Source organism: Macrotis lagotis, chromosome 1 (assembly GCF_037893015.1).
Source record: "Macrotis lagotis isolate mMagLag1 chromosome 1, bilby.v1.9.chrom.fasta, whole genome shotgun sequence".
NCBI classification, from domain to species: Eukaryota; Metazoa; Chordata; class Mammalia; order Peramelemorphia; family Peramelidae; genus Macrotis; species Macrotis lagotis.
Window position 1 is genome coordinate 96,720,643 of NC_133658.1, and position 20,498 is coordinate 96,741,140.

A 20,498-nucleotide genomic window follows, 5' to 3' on the forward strand; every position below is an offset into this window, starting at 1 on the left:
ATTTAAGAAAGTGATGGAGATGGGGGAGAGAAAGGAAGAAAGAAAAAATTACAAAATAATTTTGTTTTATATTTGAAAGGAATAGCACATTGTACATAGTAGATTTGCAGTTTCATGCACAATTGTTTTTTTAATTATACCTTGCTATGAAAATGCTTGGGGGTTTTTTCTGATAAATTAAAAAGAAAATTTTAAAAAAAGAAAATAAAAATGTTTTCTTAAAAAAAGAAAGAAAATGATGGAGAAAATAAGGAGCTGGGACAGCTAGGTGGCACAGTGGATAGAACACCTGCCCTGGAGTCAGTAGGACCTGAGTTCAAATGTGACCTCAGACACTTAATAATCACTTAGCTGTGTGGTCTTGGGCAAGCCTCTTAACCTCACTGCCTTGCAGAAACTTAAAAAAAAAAAAAAGCTTACAACTATGCCCTGGCTTGTTTTGGGGTTGTTTGTTTGTTTTTTTTTTCAGAGAGCTAATTGTAAAACATTTATCAGCACACCACAACTTATCTGCTTCACAAATTTATTGTCAGAATAAAATGAGATACCATCTATAAAGTGGAAATTTATACAGTACTTTCAAAGCTCTGGGGCTGGATAAGGGGAACTGGATAAAACATGGCAGCCCCTGCCCTCAAGGCGTTACTAAGAGAGATAAGATCCAGATCTTACAATAACATGAGAGTAAAGATTATACACTATTTAGGCTTCAGCCCCACCCCAATGTTTTGCACAGAGTACCTGCTTCATAAACACTGTTGAGTTTAATTGAATGGACAAAGTAATTGAAATGCAAAATAAAATATGATACATAGATTCACAAGATGTTATGTGGATTCAAATAAAGCAAGATCACACACATGCATACCTGGGAGATTCTGGAGAAGAGAACCAGCTCCTAAAGTTCAGAATGTGATGTATCTGGGGAGAAAAATGGAGAAAAGAATGAGAAGTTGCTTTGTGGAGGTCAGGCTAAGAAGTTTGGGTGGCAGGGAGGATTACAGGGTTCTGAGTAAAGAAATGATATGATCAGATCTTTATGGAAGAATGATAAAGAACAATAAATCTGGTAGCAATGTTGAAAAAGAATTAGAGACAGAAAGACAAGTAAACTACCTTCTTGCTGGTATAAAGAATGAAATTCAAAGGAATTTTCTTTTTTTCCAAAACAAGAGAGACAGAGAGATAGACTTTTCTTAACAGCTGCTTGGTTCAGGCCAGTTGCCTGAGTACATCATTTTTCTGTTCCCCACTGAGGTCAATTGTAGAATTTAAAAGAGAATATAGAAAAATCTCTCTCAATGCCACACACAGACCTAAACCAAGGGAGAGTTTCCTAAGACCTCCAGTCAAAGCCAACCTTCCACAAATCTATCAGGGAAACAAAATTTGTCTCTCATTATTACCATTTCCATCCATCCTCTTTTGGGGGTTGCAGTTGGTCTCTATGTGTAAGACCTATGTCCCAGGGTATTTGGGGGGGAAAGGATTTGATGAGGAAGGGTAGGACAGCAGGCAATTTATAGGAAAGAATTTAGAGTCCCTTGACTTAAGATTGTAGATATGATGTCACATCAATTCATCAACTCCCTTCCAAAGTGTCTATCAAACTGACTTGGTTCCATTGACAATATCTACTGTCCATATAAAGTTTTACAGTTTGAAAAATTCTTTATAATATTATTATCTCATTTGACTCTCACAACATTCCTGGAAGGTAGGTATTGTGATGATCCTCATTTTTATAGATGAGGAAACTGAGGTAGAGATTAAGTGATGTGTCTAAGGTCATACAGGTAGTAAGTATTTGATGTCCTTTTATGAGCTCAGTTCTTCCTGACTCCAGACCTAATACTCTATCCATTGAACCAGCTTCCCCACCAAGTCAGGTAGCACAGTAAATAGTATCTGGTCTTAGATACTTATTAACTGCATGATCCCGGGCAAATCATTTAAGTGTTGCCACTATTTCTTCATCAGTAAAAAAAAAAAAAAGGATAATCATAGCTCTGAACTCTCAGGTTTGTTGTGAGAGTCAAATGAGATAATATTTGTAGAAGACTTAGTATAGTACCTAATACATAATAGGACTATATAATTGCTTATTCCCTTTCTCTCCTTCTTTGAAATAATTCAATTTTATTTAAAATTAATACATTAATCAGAATAAGAGTTGGTGCCATACTTAGTCACAACTTTTGCAGATATGGTGTAACTGAATGAAGGGTATGCAGAGAGCATCACCAGATCATGGTTCAAATCTTGCCTCTGCCTCAGTAGGTTATTTTGTCTATGTCACTTAATCAACCAAGGATTGTCACCTCCTGGTCTGCAAAGTTAGGGAGAGGAATAAGAATTTATTAAGCTCCTACTCAGGCACTATGCTAATCACGTTAAAAATACGATTTCATTTAACCCTCATGTCAACCAAAAAGGTAGATGCTGAAATTATCCCCATTTTTACAGTTGAGGAAACAGAGGTTAAGTGACTTGCTTAAGGTCACACAGTAAGTATCTGAGGTCACATTTGAACTCAGATCCTCTTCATTCTAGACTAGGCACTCTACCTATTGTACCATCTAACTGCTCAAAAAAAAGTGCCCACTATACAGGCATTGTGCTAAGCTCTGGAAATATATGTAAATAAAGGCAAAAATTATAGTCCTACTCTCAAGAAGCTTTCAGTCTAATGGAAAGGATAATAGGGAAGTTATTCAAACAAAATATATAAAGGATGAATTGAAAATAATCAATGGAGAGATATTACAAAGGTAAAAATTGATGAGCCTTGATGAGAGACTGGATGTAAGGATTGAAGGAGAGAAGGGAATGGAAGATGAAGTCTAGGTCACAAGCTCAAGAGATTGGGAGGATGGTGACACTTTATACTAACAGGAAATTAGAAAGAAGGGAAAGTATAGAGAAAGAAGGATGAATTCAGTTTGGGACATATTGATTTGAAGATGTAGATGGGGTATCTAAATGTCTAAAGTTGGATCTAAAATTTGGAGATGAGAGCATGGAAAAGTCAAAAGTGGATAAAATGGTTTGTGAATCATCAGCCTACAGATGATAATTGAGTCCAAGGGAGCTGATAAGATCACCTAGTAAAATATGATGATGGTGTTTGTCCTTCCTTGTTGAAGAAAGCCATGACATCAGGGAGATGATGCTATGACATAAACATGAATTGGACTGAGTGAGAAAGTACTATGCAAAGTCACCAGCCTCACTTTCTCTTCCTGGGTCATCTGAGTCCAGTAGCCAGATATAAATCAGGACAATTAGAGATGGCCTGGATATAAGACAATCATGGTTAAATGACTTGTCCAGGGTCGCATAGTTAGTCAGTGTCTGAGGTCACATTTGAACTCAGGTCTTTCTGACTTCAGGTTCAATCTGTTAACCATTACTATAAAGTGCTGTGAGGAATTACAAAGGAAACCTGCCTAGAACGATTTTTAAGTAATATAATGAAAAAATACATTTTAAGAAACTGTATCCAGGCAACTAGTCCTCTTTGAAAAGTAAAGAAGGGAAGATATAAATCAGTCTAATTATTCTAGTTAGCAATTTGGAATTATGCTGAGGAAGTAACAAAAATGTCCATTCCTTTTTACCCAGAGATCACTGGTAGACAAATTCCCCAAGGAATAAATAGATGTATCTATAAAATGAATTTACGATTATATATCTATTTGTGTTCAATGGTAGCCATCTCTAGGTTGGAGGGTTGAGGGGAAAAGGAAAAAAAAGAATTTTACATGATAATTATATATATATATATATATATATATATATGCCTATTTGTCTAATGATAACCATCTCTAGTATGGGGATGGGGGAAGAAAAATGGAGGAAAATGAAAAATTTAGTGATAACTTTATTATATTTGAAAGGAATAGCAAGTTATGTATAATGATTTGCAGTTTTATGAGTAATCATCCTTTTATTATACTATATGATGGAAATGTTTGTTTTATTCCATAAATTAAAACTAAAATTAATTAATTAAAAAAGGAATCAGATATAGAAAGGAAGGCTTTATGTGCTTCAAAATATTTATAACAGCATTTTTAATAACAGTAAAGAACTAGAAGCACAGTAGATTTCTACTGTTTGGAGAATGGCTAAAAAAAGGAAGAAATGTAATACATTAATTTAATAGAATATTATTATGTTGGAAGAAACAATGAGTATAGAGAAGCATAGGAGGACTTAAATGAACTGATTCAGCTTAAAGTAAAAAGATCAAGGCAAAGAGTTTATACAACTATGACAATGTAAATTTAAAAAACCCCAGCAAAAACCCTGAATTTGGTATGATTCTAATAACCCAACTTGGTCCCAAAAAAAGAAGGCAAAAAATGTGATTTCTTCCTTTGCAGAGCTGCAAGGACCATAGGTATGAAACACTGTCATGAAACAGCCTCAGTTGTCTTGGTTAGATTTTTCTGAACTACTTTGGTTTTTTTTAATTTTTTTGTTGCTAGGGCTAGTTCTTTGAATAGTGGGGTGAGAGATACAAATGTATTTGAAGATGAATATAATGAAAAAAGCAAAATTTTTAAAAAGAAGTTATTAGAGAATGCTGTTAAATCTTGGAAAGGGGAAAAGAGATCCACATAATTTTTTTTTCCCAAGCAACTGTGTCTAAGACAAATTCAACAAAAATAAATAAATTCCCTTATTAAAGACTTTGATAGGGACCATTCCTTTCTGTACTTTCAAAGTCTCTCTGCTGCTCTCCTTTTAATTCTTCCCCTCAGTTTTCTCTCCATCCCCACTGACTGAACTTACCATCAGATAACAGAACACATCAGCAAACCATAAATATTGGTCAACTCCATGGCTGGCTTTTCATCCCTAACCTAATGGAAGATTTGAAGAGCATTTCCTAGCTTTCCCAAATTGCCCCCAAGGGTCTTTTCCACTGGAGTTTAAATCTCTGGAGAACAGCTCACTACTGGCCTAATCATAACAAGCCGCATACAGTCATTACATGACTTTAATACGGGGCTTTTATGCCGACATATGGGTATGTGTCTGCTCTTAGGGGCAATTTGCAATGAAAAGGGGGATGGCCAGCCGCAGCCTAGTAGAAGAGTGGTCCACCGTACACAGCACCAGGAGGTAATCAGTTCATGGGGCAGGAGCAGCTGCCTTGGGTCTGGGCTTGGGTGAGCCACACTGGGATTTTTAAGGTGCTATTTGATCTCCTCTTACACCCCACATGTCTTCAATTTTCACATGATCTGAATGAGACGAGAATGAGAGCAAACGTATCCATCATGTCTATTGCAAAGACTGTGTTCTTAATTAAGGGCTCCAGACACTTGGCTTGCTTCCCCTGCACTCTAGTAAGGAGATAAAGAAACTGGGAGTCAGAGAGAAGATCTCCTCCTTTGAGATTCCACCTCCCAAAGCCATGATCATAACTCTATTGCCCAAAGACGAGAGGATTCTCCCTTTGGGAGCTATTGAATCTACCCTCTGGAGAATTCCTAAATAAGTAGACTTCATTTTACAGAAAAATATATTTCCTCTCAGAAGTTAAGTGGAAATGGAATGTTTGTAAGTAAAATGTGAGTTTCCCATTCCCAAGAACTGGCCCATCCTCATCTCATGTGCCTTGTATGGGCAGGGACTATTAACTTTTTGGTTGCAAGTGTCTTTGCCCCCACCTCCATCCTCATTCTGTTTATTCTTTGATAATGATGGGCATATAAAGACTAAAATATATCAGGGAAGGCTTCCTGTTTGATCATGAATCCTTTTGGTTGCTACATAATATCATTACCCAATTACCACATGCAGAAAAAAAAAATCATCTTCTATCACCTTATTCAAAGATAGAAAACTGGTCTCTTGTCCTGAGAATGTCTGCATCCCACATGAGTACCACATAATCCGATCTATCACTCATATCAACTTCTTAATAAAATATCATAAGAAAATTTTTTATTGAAATATCTTCTAAAAAAGAAAACTTGACAAATCTTTCCTCATATTCTCACAAGACCTATTGTTCACACAGTAGATGCTCATTAACTACTTCAATTCTTAGTGCTTTTGCCAGAGCTATGGAAAATCCTCCCTCCTAGTTACAAACTCTTCCCCTGAGGGGAGAGATTTGTCCAAGGAAGACCTGGATGGTTCCTTTCTCTTCTGTGGTCTATGGAAAGAGGAGAAAACCAGATCCAACAACCTCAGAAAGAAAAAGTAGGGAACATAGCCACAAAGAATAATAGTAACTTGCATTTATATAGAGTTGGAAGGTTTGAAAAGCACTTTAAAAATGTTATCTGATCTAATCCTCAAAACCACCCTATAAATAAGGTACTAATATTATCCTGGATAGTCAATAGAGTTCTGGACCTAGAGTCAGGAAGACTCATGTCTCAGACAACAGTTTGTGACCTTGGGCAAGTCCCATTTGACTAAGTTTCCTCATCTGTAAAAAGAATCGGAAAAAGAAATGGAAAACCACTCTAGTATTTTTGCCAAGAAAACTCAGAGGGTCATGAGGAGTCAGATATTACTGAACAACTGAACAACAAAAATTATTATCCCATCTACAGATGAAGAAACTGAGACTGAGAAATCATGGCTTACTTGTTCAGGCCTAATTCTTTTATTAGTTTCTTGAAGCCAACGAAAAAGCAAGCCATTGATATCATTCAGAAATTGAACTGTTAGAAGAGCCATGTGGCAAGGGAGTGAAATGTTAGGAGAATCCAATGCAAAATCCATCCCCCACCCTTTCTGAGAGCCCACCCAAGACAGTGCTGGTATGCTCATGGATGCTTCACATCCCAAGGAGAGAGAGCAAAGAAAGAAGCCTCTCCCTCCTCTCACCGAAAGGAAAGAATGAATCATTTGTGGACTTTTTGGGGATTGGGTGTAGGTCCTTTCTGTATGACCGTAGCTTGTCCATTTTAGAGTCTTGTAATCCTGAGTGCATATTAAAGGGGTCTTTTGTAGGAGGACAAGGTTTGGAAGCTCCCAGATTCTACCTGGGTTTTAGGCAATGGGTCAGATAAATGAGAAATCTCCAAAGTATGCTCAGGTCTTCTATGTCAGGAGGGAAGCCTCCAACCAGAGAATGACAGGAGAATTCTATAAAACCCTAGATTTTAGAGCTGGAAGAGATCTTAAAATGAATAAATGAATATTATTGTCTGTGATCTACCCAATGTTTATTTCTAACATACTTCTTTCACCATTAATGTTATTATTAAATTGCTGACTGAGGTAAAAACCATAAATCTATCAGCAGTGTGAAATCTGGTTTATTATATTCATGCTGAAAACATTCTAAAGGAGGAGAAAGAAGACAAGAAATAATATAGTTTTATTTTCATACTTTCAATTGCCCTCACTATAGTAAAGATAGAGTTTAAATTTTGGTTTCTTTCATTTCTTAAGAGAGGCAGTACATCTTAGTGAATAGAGAGCTGCCTCTGAACTAATGAAAACTGAGTTCAAATCCCACCCTTCACACATGTAGACAATGTCACTCTAGGCTAATGATTTACAAATCAGTGACCAGGGCAAATCTCCAAACTGGTATGTAAGGAAAAAAAAGGGTCTGCCCTGCACTGATGAAGGGAATCTTATTTTGAGCAATTCCCTATATCAATGAAACAACAGATCTAGTTTCTATTCCTAAGCTTCAGACTATTTTTAAATATGCTAAAGTAAAACCCACATGGGGAGAGAGATCTTTTGATGTGATTAATGAGATTTTGTGTGAAGATGGGGATGCATACTTGAAAGCAATTGTGTGCAAAGAAATTAGCAGGTACTAATTGCGTTTTATGGCAAATTGCATCTCATTAAGAACTCGATTGGATTTTTAAAAATGAGTTCTTCCTGTTTAGTGAGCACATCTGGATTCCCACCGGCAATCAGACAGATGCTGGAACATCACTTCCAGGAATGACAAGATTGACAAGACTAGTGAAGCCCATGAATAAGGGTGAGGGAGAAGGCTAATGGGGTCTGATTTCTACAGGATGAATCCACCAGGGATCTGGCACACCAACTTGTTAACCAAAGATGGAATACATGTCTGTCTGTCTGGTGCCTCTGTATCTTTCCCTCCTCTGTCCTCCAACCCCACCCCCAGCATCTAGTACTGTGCCTTACACCTAGAAAGCACTGAATAAATGTTTGCTGATGGTGAATGGGGAAGGGAAGAGCAGGGATGAAGAAGCCATTTCCAAAGGACTTGTAGAACCATACCACAATCAAGAAGAGGGTTTGACAACTAGATAGTACAATAGCTAAAATACTAGATTTGGATTCAGATTTACACTCAAAATTCCACTGTGTGACCCTAAGCAAGTAGTTTTTCTCAGCTTTATGTAAAACGGGGATCATACTGGGTCCTACCAAGCAAGGTTGTTGGATCAAATGAGACAACATATATAAAGTGTTCTGCAAATCTTAAAAGTGCAATATGAATGCTAGAGCATCGCAATATTAATAACAACAACATGGTTAAAGAGTATAGAAGAGGTGATGTGGTCTTTATGTTCTTCCTTCATTAGATTGGAAAAATATGATACCCTATGAAACATTTTGAAGCTTTGAGCTCCCTCAGAAATTGCTATCCCAACTGCCCAAACTAAAGTGTCTTGCCATCACAACTTTTCTACAAAACTCCAAGAACTCCTTCACCTAGTCCCCAATCCTCACATACATGCCCTGGCCCGGCCCCTTTGAGAATGAATAGTGAAATGTCCTCACTGTTTTCCCAATGATGGCTATTCGTATTTCACAGCCTCACTACCAGAGGCAACTTGGCTTGCAGCTGCTCACCTCCTTCACTTTCTCCATAACTAGCTTCATTTTTCTGAAATATCCATGTTTCCAGGAACCCAGGAGCTCTGCTTCAAAGTATCAATGAGAACTTGTTCTACTTATCTTTAATAAGTCTATTTCCCCCACATTGAAATCTTGAGTGTATTAAATGCCCAATGGTTTCTGCTGCAAGACATTTAAGTTCTTGTTGTAGCCGGTGAAAAAAGGTTTTCAGTAGCTCATGAAAACATTTCCTTTCCAGCTCACATACATTTTTTTTCCCAAAACAACTATATCCTTTTTCATGCTTGAGGCTTCATGGTGGGCTCCCAACTGCAATGATGGGAGACAGAAGAAAGTCAGTGATTAAAAATCTACAGCAAATTGGAATTCTCCAGTCCAGCCAAACAACTGAGGCAGCTCATCTCATCTTCAGCTACCCAGAGTTCAACTAATACATACTCATAGAAAACCTATTATGTTCTGATCAGTAGATCCTTAAATACTTACTAAGGAAACATTACATGAGGAGATGTTTATGTTAGACCTTAATTCAGTAGTGATTCCATGGAAAGAGCACTGAAATCAAAGGACCTGGATTCAAATTCTACTTCATGTACTTGCCACCTGTTTGATTTTTGATTCTGTTTCTTAGTTCCCTCATCAATAAGATGAGAGAGTTTTGTTAGATGTCCTTATATTCTTTGAGCTAGCTGCTATTGGAAAAGTGAAAAACAGAGGAGGGGGAATGGAGAAGAGAGGAGAGGAGAGGGAGAGGGTGGGAGGGGGGAGGAGGAGGGAGAAGGAAGGGGAGGGGAGGGAGTGGGTAAGGAGAAGGAGGGGAGGGAGAGGGGAGGGGGAGGGGGAGGAGAGGAGGAGAAAGGGGAGGGGGAGAAAGAGGGAGGGGCAGGGGAGGGGGAAGGGAGGGGGGAGGGGAGAAGATCTCTCAAAGAGTTCACATTCAAATAGAGAAAGACAACCCATAAATAGGGAAAGACAACACTGGGGTAGGTCCAGAACAGAGTGGGAAGTCAAGTGGAAGCCTGAACCACAGCAAGGTAAAACAAAAGCTCACTTATCAAAGCCAAGAGATTTAGGGGCAGAATCCAAATTATTGTTGGGAAGGCTATAGAGGTAATAATCCATTCAAAAAAGGTCATGGCATCTTGATTACTCTTTATTAATCACATCCCTGTTTGTCAGCCTCTGTCCTAAAATATGACACAAAACAGAACTTAAAATTTCAAATGTGATAGCAGGGAAAACTAGAGTGAAACTATTGGCTCCCCTTTTTGAGCACTGTATTAATGCAATCTAAGGTAGCATTCACTTTTTTAACTTCATATCACATTTCTGACCAGTGTTATATTTCAGTCAACTAAAGCCCCTTATTTTTTTGCCATAGCAAGTACTTTCTTTTTGGCAAAGTAATGGGGTTAAGTGACTTGCCCAAGGCCACACAGCTAGGTAATCATTAAGTTCCTGAGGTCACATTTGAACTCGGGTCCTCCTGACTCCAAGGCCAGTGCTCTACCCACTGCACCACCTAGCTGCCCCTATGGCAAGTACTTTCCAGTCATGCTTCCTCATCCTGCATTTGTTCAGTTATTTTTAACTAAAGTGGAAGACTTTGTTTAGCCATAATGAATTCTTTCTTACTAAATCCAATTCATAATTCTTAGCTGCAAAAATTTTTTGACCTCAAAACCCTATCATTCATATTAGTTGTGCTTACATTTTGGGTCATCTGCAAACTTCATAAGGCTATCCACTATGGACTCACCCAAGTCATAACTCAAATATATTGAACAACTCAGGGTCAAATTTCCCTGATCTGTGTTCATTAGAGACCACCCTCCAAGTTAACCCATTAATGACTCTTATTTCAGCCCAGACACAATGAATTCTGAGACTTCGCTTTGCTCTAAAATGAGTCAAATCTTGTTCACCCTATAAAGAAAGCAAATAAGGTTATTTGATAATACCTACTCTTTTAAAAAAAATATATCTTATTGAAGGGGCAGCTAGGTGACACAGTGGATACCACACCAGTCCCAGAATCAGGAGGACCCGAGTTCAAATTTGACCTCAGACATTTAATAATTACCTAGCTATGTGACCTTGGGCAAGTCACTTAACCCCATTGCCTCGTCAAAAAAACCCAAAATTCTATCTTATTTAGTTAGTTAAATATTTCTAATTACATTTTTTAAAATTTTGAGTTTCAAATTATCTTTCTCCCTTCTACCCTTTCCCCCACCCCTCAAAAAGAAAAACAATATGATTTTAATTATATATATGGCCCAGCAAAATGTATTTCCATATTAGCAATGTTGCAAAAGAAAACAAAAAAAAATCAAGAAAAAGAAAATGGAAAGAAAAGTGTTCTTCAATCTTCACTCAGAGTTAATCAGTTATTTCTCTGGAAATGGATAACATTTTTCATCGTGGTCTTTGTTGGAGTTCACAGTTAATCATCACTATAATATTGCTGTTATGTACAGTATTCTCCTGGTTCTTTAAACATGACTAGTCCTGGTGAAGTCATAGTGATCCTTAGTAATCATTAGTTTTTCTAAATGTTCTCAAACTATACCTTTAATATGTTCTAGAATTTTTTCAGTAATCAAAGTTAAGTTCCATACTTTAAAGATTTCTCTCTTTTTTATTTTTTAAAGAAAATTGGGACATAACACATCTCCCATTTTACAATATTCTTCAATGATCATTGAGCATGATTCAGCATTCAAATCTGCTAGTACTTTCAGGATCCAGAGATGTTGTTCATCCATGTCTGATGACTTGAATTCATTAAGGGTAACTTATACTCTTTTTTTTAACTTTGTGTAATTTAATTGTGTTTTCAACTCTATATTAACCATATTTTCTCCCATATCCCAGGCCCACTATTATTATCCATAGAGAAAAATGAAGTAAAAACGAGTATAATTCTTTGGATTTTTCCCTATCATTCATTACTATTTTCTCCTTACTCTTAACTCATTATCATTTTCCCATCCACTTCATAGACTGGTCCCATCCCTCTAAGATGAAGTGATACATCTCTGCCAAGACTCCTATTATTTTTACTTTAGCAACCACATCCTTATTGGTCAGAATCATGCATAAAATAGCAATTTTCCCAGTCACTTCTACTTTTAAAGTCACCCTATCTATAAGGTGACTCAATAATGCATTCTACTGCTTTGGGCAGAAAACAAATTACTATAGATAGTTTGAAATTTCCTATAACTAACATATGTACTTGTCAGTTTTGCCCTAATTCCCAAACATTTCATTTATTTTCAGGTATTCTTAACATAGAATCCATAAACTTGTTTTTAAAAATAATTTGATAACTGCATTTCTCTATAATTGGTTTTCTTTGTAATCCTATGAGTTGAAAAGCATTATTCTGAGAATTTCAGAATTTCCAGAAAAAGATTAAGGAACCCCCCCCACCTTTATCCTCCTGATTAAGTAGCCTGAAGTCATCTAAATTGAAATACCCTTTCTTTTTTTGCCCCTAGCATTTATCCTCACTAAAATGCTACCTACATCTAGTTTCTGGATTTTTGTGGGCATTTTTCTCCTTAATATATAATGCTGCATGAATAACCCTATTTATTAAGTCTGTTCATCATGTCATCAAAGCCCAAACATTGGTCCTCAAAACCTACTCATGTGGCATTATCACATTTTATTATTGTACTCATTGTTAATATGGGCTATATTGTAGCCATATATAAATATAAAATTCTATATGCAGCCCTTGACAAGTTTTTCTTGGGCTATACTGCCCAGAAGAGCTAAATGGTTGGACACTCATGCAAAATAAACCCTTCCAGTGTCACTGTATAGGCACGAGCCATGTCTCCATGATCGAATTTACCCTGAGTGATCTAGACTCCAAGCTTCAGAACAGTAACCAAGCCTCCTTGTGACTGTTTTATACTCAAGAAACTAGGAAATGTAGTCAACAGCTTGAGCCTTTAGTCCTCCAGCCAATTAAATCAATTGAGTCTCCAGAGTGATTTCAAAATATTTCAGGAAAGAACTAATCTAACTCGCAAGGGGCAAGGATGTAGATACTACTTCTCATACTAGTAAGCTAGAAAGTCTCTCAGGCAGTATTTGAACTCAGGTCTTCCTTACTCCAAGTCCAGTACTCTTATCCATTATGTCACCTGCATTCCTGTAGTGTCCAGGGATCCTTTCACATGCTGATTGCCAGAAGGCTACCCCAGCTTCAAGGAATGGCTTCATGACTTTGCAGGTCAGCATTCACTGAAGAACATAGATCAGAAGTCCCTGTTAATGCGTTTTCTTTTACTACTTCAACCAGAGAATACTTTAGTCCAAATGTAAAATACATTTAAAGAAGCAGTTCTGAGTATGGGATTCAAAAATCTTTTAAAATATTTTGACGACTATATTTCAATAAAGTTCTTTTCCTTTATAATCCCAGGCATTAATAATATGAATTATAACACATTTTGGGGAGACAATGGGCTTTTTTTTAATAACTAAAGGGATCCACAAGATAAAAAAGGTTGAAAACCCCTGATTAATAAATATACAGTCACTAGTTGCCCCTCCATCAATAGGTAAATGGACAAAGAGCATCCATAACCAGAGAACATGCATGACCACATGCCAAGGGAACTTGTGAGGCTAGGGGAAACATGGCTTAGGAAACTCATGTTTCTGCCACTGAAGTGGGGCATTGTTCACCTCTCTCTCTCTCTCTCTCTCTCTCTCACATACACACACACACACACACAGAGAGAGAGAGAGAGAGAGAGAGAGAGAGAGAGAGAGAGAGAGATTTGCCAAGAAAAGTCCCAAAAGGGATCATGGACAAAAACAAGACAAAATCTTAATCAACTTTACAAACTTGCTTTTTCTTTACTATTACTTTCAATTAGCAGCAGAGATTTTTTTTTTTTTACTGGCACCCATGGACCTAAGGTCTTCATAATCTCCAGCAATGTTTTCTAGCTTGTTTCTGGCAATAATATCTATGTCCACATTATTGGACAAGAACAAATGCAGGTCATCAGGGTTGGCAAATTGTGTGTCTTTTAAACTCACTATATATGATGATGATGGCACTCTTCCTTCCCTATTGATGGTCAGCTTAGCACATGTAACCACTTCAGTACTCCTTACTAAAAGGGATACTGCCTATAAATACACTTCATAATTTCTTGGAGAAAAAAATGTCTATTTCTCAAAGAGTTCATAAAAAACAACATATTGATTGCCCACCTCTAAATAGCCAGTGCTTATTCAGTGTTTGCTTTTTTTTTTCTTTGTCAGATTCATGATTTATCCATTCTCCATCTTCTTGAGACAAGTTAAGATTTACCTCTTTCTCTTCCACTTTTTTCCTTGCCTTTCATAAAGCATTTTTTCCACTCCATACATGAACTCTTCATTCTCTATTAACTATATTCCTATCCTCTTCAGGAACCTTGGATGCCTCTCCATTGTCTCAGATAAGACACAAACCCCTCCTTCACTAGGATAGAGCACAGGTTAGAATAAGGAACTTGTTCAGTCAATTCACTTGTGTCCAACTCTTCGTGATCCCGTGGACTATACTGTCCTTGCAGTTTTCTTAGCAAAGTTAACATGCTGGCTGTCATTTTCTTCTCTAATGGATTAAAGCAAATAGAGATTAAGTGACTTGTCCAGGGTCACATAGCTGGTATGAGTCTGAGACTAGATTTGAACTCCGGTCTTCCTGACTCTAGGTCTTATTCTCTTTCCCCTGTGTCATTTAACTGTCTCTGGAATCAAGAAAACCTGAGTTCAAATTCAGCCTCAGACACTTACTAATCATAGGTCCCTGAACAAGTCATTTAATCTTTGCCTTCCTCAGATTACTCAGCTGTAAAAATGGGAGTGATAATGGTGTCTACTTCTTGAGTTTGTTGTGAAAATAAAAGGCGGTTTTATTTTCAAAATAATATTGCAAAGCACTTGGCATAATAGTGCCTCGCACTATATTTCCTTCCTCCCTTATCGTGGAATTTAAGGTTTTGCCCAATCTGCATCCAATCTATATTTGCAATGTTATTTCTATGACTTCTCTTCATGTAGAAGATAGGGAGGTGGGGCAGTCAGGTGTCACAGGGGAATAGAACACTGGCCCTTAGAGTCAGGAAGGTCTGAATTCAAATTGGGCCCCAGATACTTAATAATTACCTACCTGTATGATCTTGGATAAATCACTTGACCCCACTGCCTTGCAAAAACCAAAAAAAGAAAAGAAAAAGGTATTGCCTTTTCCTCTGAAGGAAATGCAGAACCATCCATCTACATTTCCTAAAAGTCTAGGAAATTATAATCATTATTATCATTACCACAACTCATATTTGAAATCTGTTAAACATTTTATAATTATTATTTCATTTGATCCTTACCCTGACCCTGGGGTAGATGCTATTATTATCTTCACAGAAGAGGAAACTATGGCAAACAGGCTTAATGACTCACCCAGGAACAGTCTTTTGTCATTTTTTCTATGCCCAACACTTAGAACAGTGCTTGACTGCTTAATAAATGTTTTCTGAATTGAATCAGGATGTTTGAAACTGGATTTCAGCATGCCTTCCTCACTCTAGCACTCTATCTACTGCATCACCATTGCCAGGAAGAGTCCCAGGAAATCAAATAAAACAGGGGTGGAACAAGCAAGCTTAGTTCTAGCTAAGCAAGGAGAACCCCAAATCCAAGAAGTCAGTTTTTAAAAAAGGAAAGAACAGAGTCAGCCAGAGCAGAGCTAGTAAAAACTGAGTGCTGTGAATTCTGGTGCTAAATCAGTGCTGGTTCATCCTCTGCCCATATCCCTGAAGCATACGGCAAGTTGTCACTTATTGACTATGGAGAATATTATGTCAAAACCTGGCAGGTGAGGCAAACATGCAAAACGTTAAGCCCTTCTCCCAAGGTCACAGCCTAAGGGTGGATGGAAAAAGATTTCATCGCTGTTGGTCACATAAAACAAACACTAAGATAGGACAGACACAACATCCTCTCTCCTTGAACCAGAGAAGAGTTTAGCCCTTTCTCATGGAGATATAGCCCTGGGCAACTTAGGACCAGAAATGCATTCAGGAAATGAAGTGGGGGGAATTCTGAAAAATAATAAGGCAGAATTATCAAACGAAAGAGAAAACTATGTGTAATTTGGCCAAAGTGAGGAATAAGGGAGATCACGATAACCATCTTCATGGTCATTAGTGGGATACATACCAGGGCGGGAAGAAGAATAGCATGAGGCCATCTATGGAGTCAGGAGATGAAACTGATGGAAGGAAACACTGCCTTCAGGAGCATTTCTCCCATCCTCGGGTCAATTAAAATGTGAACTAGACTTGGAGGTAAAAGGATAAAGATATTCTCATGAAAGCTATTCTGTAGCACTTTCTCTTCTACACACACACAGAGAGAGAGAGAGAGAGAGAGAGAGAGAGAGAGAGAGAGAGAGAGAGAGAGAGAGAGAGTAAATCAACAAATACCCACCATCAGTCAGATATTAACTTCTCTTGATTGGTTGGTTAGTTGGTTGGTTGATTGCTATCTTTCATTCTCAAAGAGGATCAAAATGATGATATTATGGTCATGGACCAGTCACAGTCACATAAACTGTAACTTGGTCCTATTGTTTTCTCTTAAGGGCAATGTGGAATTGGGGGAGGGAGGGAGGGAGGGAAAGAGACTTGGAGTCAGGATGGTCTTGACCTTGAGTTCTCAGAATATGCTAGCTTTGAGACCTTAGAAAAACAACTCAAACTCTCTGAGTCTCTTCATCATCTGTAAAATGGACATAGTAATAAAATCATCTATCTCATAGGGTTGTTGTGAGGATAAAATGTAAAACACTTTGCAAGTCTGTATGAATATGAGGTCTTAATTATAGACCAGCTCTTCAATGGTAAGCAGAGTACCTTATTATGAATATCATGTTCTATATGCACGTAGCAGGTACCCAATAAAAATTTATTGTTTGATGAATGATCTACATCTGGAAGGATATCATATATGGAAGCTAAGTGACACACTGAATTATGTGCTGAACTGAAGTCAAGCAGACCTGAGTTCAAATTCCCCATTTAATCCTTAATAGCTATGTGGCATATAACAAGTCACTTAACCTCTTTATAACACATTTTCCTCCTCTGTAAAGTGGGAATAAAAATAGTACCTACCTCACAGAGTTATTGTGAAGCTCAAATGAAATCATAAATGCTAGCTATCCATGTAGCTACCTATTATTTACAGATCATTGCATTAAATTACAATCTGAGAGTCAGCTAGCAGCGAGACAATAATAAAGTGTTACAAAGCATTCCCAGTTCTCAGAGGAGCTAGGTATAGTTCCTAGCTTTGCCCCTTCCTAGCTATGAGACCGTGATAACGGTCTATGCTCTATCTCCCTCAGTCTTAGTTTCTTCATTTCTAAATGTTAGAAGCAAGATTCAAACCCAAGTCTAAGCTAGATCTAAATCCTGCTCTCTCTCCACAGTACCACACTCTCAATATCATCAATCATTGGTTATTGATAAGTGTTCAATCAATTGTCAAAAGTCTTTCATAAATAACTGGTAACGGTAAGGGAACTTCAAATGCGCCCTCCACTGTGAGTCTGCTCTAATTGCCTGTTTACTGACCCAAAATTATATATGAGCTTGATATAATAGGAAGAACACTGGGTAATGTCAGAAAATCAAGCTACATGTCCTGTTTCAGAACCCCCTCTGTACCTCATCTGTTAAATGAGGATAATAATACCTGATGTGCCTCATGGGATTGGTTTTTTTTGTCTTTTTTTAGGTTTTTGCAAGGCAAATGGGGTTAAGTGGCTTGCCCAAGGTCACATAGCTAAGTAATTATTAAGTGTCTGAAGCCGAATTTGAACTCAGGTTCTCCTGACCCTAGGGGTGGTGCTCTATCTACTGCACCACCTAGCCACCTCATGGGGTTGTTTTGAAGATCAAAGGAGATAGTGAATATAAATACTTTGAAGTATTGAGTCTTCTAAAAATGTTCCTTGACTGTTGTTATAATACAGTTTTCTAGTGTTTCTGAAGACCTTTATTCATTTGACCACCATGATATCCATGTGAGTTATGCAAGCACTAATATTGCCCTTTGACAGATAAGGAAACTGAAGTTAATAGAGGTAAATGACTTACCCAGAGTCACACAGAGCTAGCATTAGGACCCAAGTCTTTTTTGATTCCCAGTTCATTGACCTGTTTTAAAGTTCCATTGCCTCTTTAGATTCCGAAGAATGATAATGACAATGTAAGACGGCCTCACTCATATATCTTCCTGGTCTAGACACACCAGTGAGCATTCTTCTGCCTAATTGAATAATGAAATGACACAGATCCATTTCTTTCAAAGTCCAGAGGCACTATTTCCTCTCATAGCGGCTTGTGAGTATTGACTTTGGAAAACTGCACTGAAAAATGAAAATGGTGATTTTTTAAATCAGAAACAGCTCCTAAATCCTCAGTTCCAGCAGGAGAACTTTTGGAAGCATTGGATGTCTTTTTAGGGTACATTACAAGATGTCCTGATTTTGAGGAGATAAGTGGCATAGACTTGTCCTTGCTACTATAAAAGCTTCTGTGGGTTAAGCTTTCCTTCACTCTGACTCCTCCAAGTTCATCCAATGCTGGTATAAGCTCTAAGGCTATGTCATGATAGGAATTGTCTAATGTGAACTTTGGAAATGAATCCTGTTAGGGCAAGGGAACTATTTTTTTTAGGTCACAACTACCCTGTTCTTATCTTTAGGAATTTTCTTTTTCATTGGGAGAAGAGAGAGAGAAAGTAGGATAAAACTGATTATTGGAAGCCTACCAGCTTATAAGAAGGCTTCCTGGTTGACTGAGAATTAGCCTATGGTGATACAATAAACCAATAATCTCAGCCCAAGGTGCCCAGGTCAGCAAATTATAGTTCATTATAATTTGTTCTGAAGGAAAAACATGCTCCTCCTTTGGGAGTCACAAGGGAGGTTAATGAGATGGAAGGAGCTCTTAACCTTTACTTTTGTCATGTACCCCTTTGGTGACAATCTGATGAAGCCTATGAATCTTTTCTTAGAATAACATCTTTAAATGCATATAATAAAATATATAAGTTGCAAAGGAAACCAATGACATTGAATACAATATGTATGTATATAAACAATGTATAGATAGATAGATACAGAGATATCTATATAGCTATAGATAGATCTCTGTAAAGATATAGATATACATGGAATTTTCTTGGCAAAGATATTGAAATATTTTGCCATTTCCTTCTCTAGCATGCCCTCATTTTACAGATGAAGAACACAGAGAAGGTGTCACAGAACAACACAGCTATTAAGTGTCTGAGGCTAGATTTGAACTCAGATCTCCTCTGAGCCACCTAGTTGCTCCAGAATCAGCAAGTATTGTTGTTAGGTCATTTTAGTCATGTCAGATCCCATTTGGAATTTTCTTAGCAAAGATATTGGAATGGTGTGCCACTTCCTTCTTCTGTTCACTGCCATTTTATTGTTTTTATGGTCTTTTTCTTTATAATATAGCCCTTGATTCCAAAGTTCTCAAGAAGAAATAATGTTTTCTACTCCTTTACCCTGCTTGCAGGGATCTAGGATTTTGTAAGGCTCTCAAGGATGTTCAGAAAAAATGTTGCCTGCATCAGAGCATCACTTGGATGAGAATTCATTTTCTATCATGATGTCATGGGAAGAGTGATAGTCCTCTTCTGTGGGATCCTGTGTAAGACATTTATTTAACCTTAGTTTCTTTTTCTTTAAAATGAGAATGATGACACTTTCCCTGCTCCCATAGAGCAGTTATTAGAAAACATTTTGTAAATATTCAGTCTCTCTTAGATTCCCAGCCTTTGGCCAACACAGTCTCTTTCTTTTCTTTCTCTAGCCTGTATTGGCAATAGGTTGGACACCAGCCCCTTTCCCCTATTTCCTGTCTACCTCTGGGAACTTAATCCCATATTATAGTACCACTTCCCTCTCTGCAAAACTGCCCCTCAAATCTGCTCTGTAAACATTGGCTTTGCCATGCTTCTATGATATCTTCTTTGAGATCAACTTTTGGGACATCTCATATTTTAATTTTTTCATTAACAATCACAAGGAAAAGGAAAATCTGTGATAAAGGTCAAACTCAAGCCACTTAACATCACCTCTGTACATGTTTCCTTATCTGTAAAATGGGGATAATAATAATAGGACTTCCCTCCCAGGGAGGTGGTAAGGATCAAATGATATGAGAATTGTAAAGCATTGAACACAGTGTCTGTTACATAAAAATTGGTATTTAAACATTGGCTATTATTTCTAAGATATGAGTATTTCATGTGCTGAATTCTAGAAAGAGATTGGGGAGAGGGATTTCCTAAACAATCTTCCCACAATGGCCCCCTAAAACTCGTTCTTAAGCTAGCCCAGAGCTTGTGAGCTTCTACATACCCACTGAGTCTGGAAACTCCATGGTCCTGCCAGACCTCCAAGCCTTTGCCAATTCTTTTGCGGTGACTGCCCAAGCAGATGGAGGCAGAGAGATGGTGTGAGCCTCTGCCAAGATAGTTCCTGTTGCTGAGCTACCCCTCCATTCTCACATTCTAGACCTCAAACCGCTCCAAAGGACTTG

At 37.7% G+C, this 20,498-nt stretch overlaps 1 long non-coding RNA gene across 1 annotated transcript in view; it reads right to left on the reverse strand.

The window, feature by feature from the left end:
• Positions 1-16,245, reverse strand: part of LOC141513883 (uncharacterized) — a 72,144-nt gene extending 55,899 nt beyond the window's left edge. Inside the window, exons 1-4 of the long non-coding RNA XR_012475901.1 lie at positions 16,072-16,245; positions 14,080-14,332; positions 12,996-13,095; positions 869-921 (exon numbers count right to left, since the gene is read on the reverse strand). This is a non-coding gene — a long non-coding RNA (uncharacterized LOC141513883). The remainder of the gene's footprint in view (positions 1-868; positions 922-12,995; positions 13,096-14,079; positions 14,333-16,071) is intronic.
• Between the last annotated feature and the right edge of the window lie 4,253 nt (positions 16,246-20,498).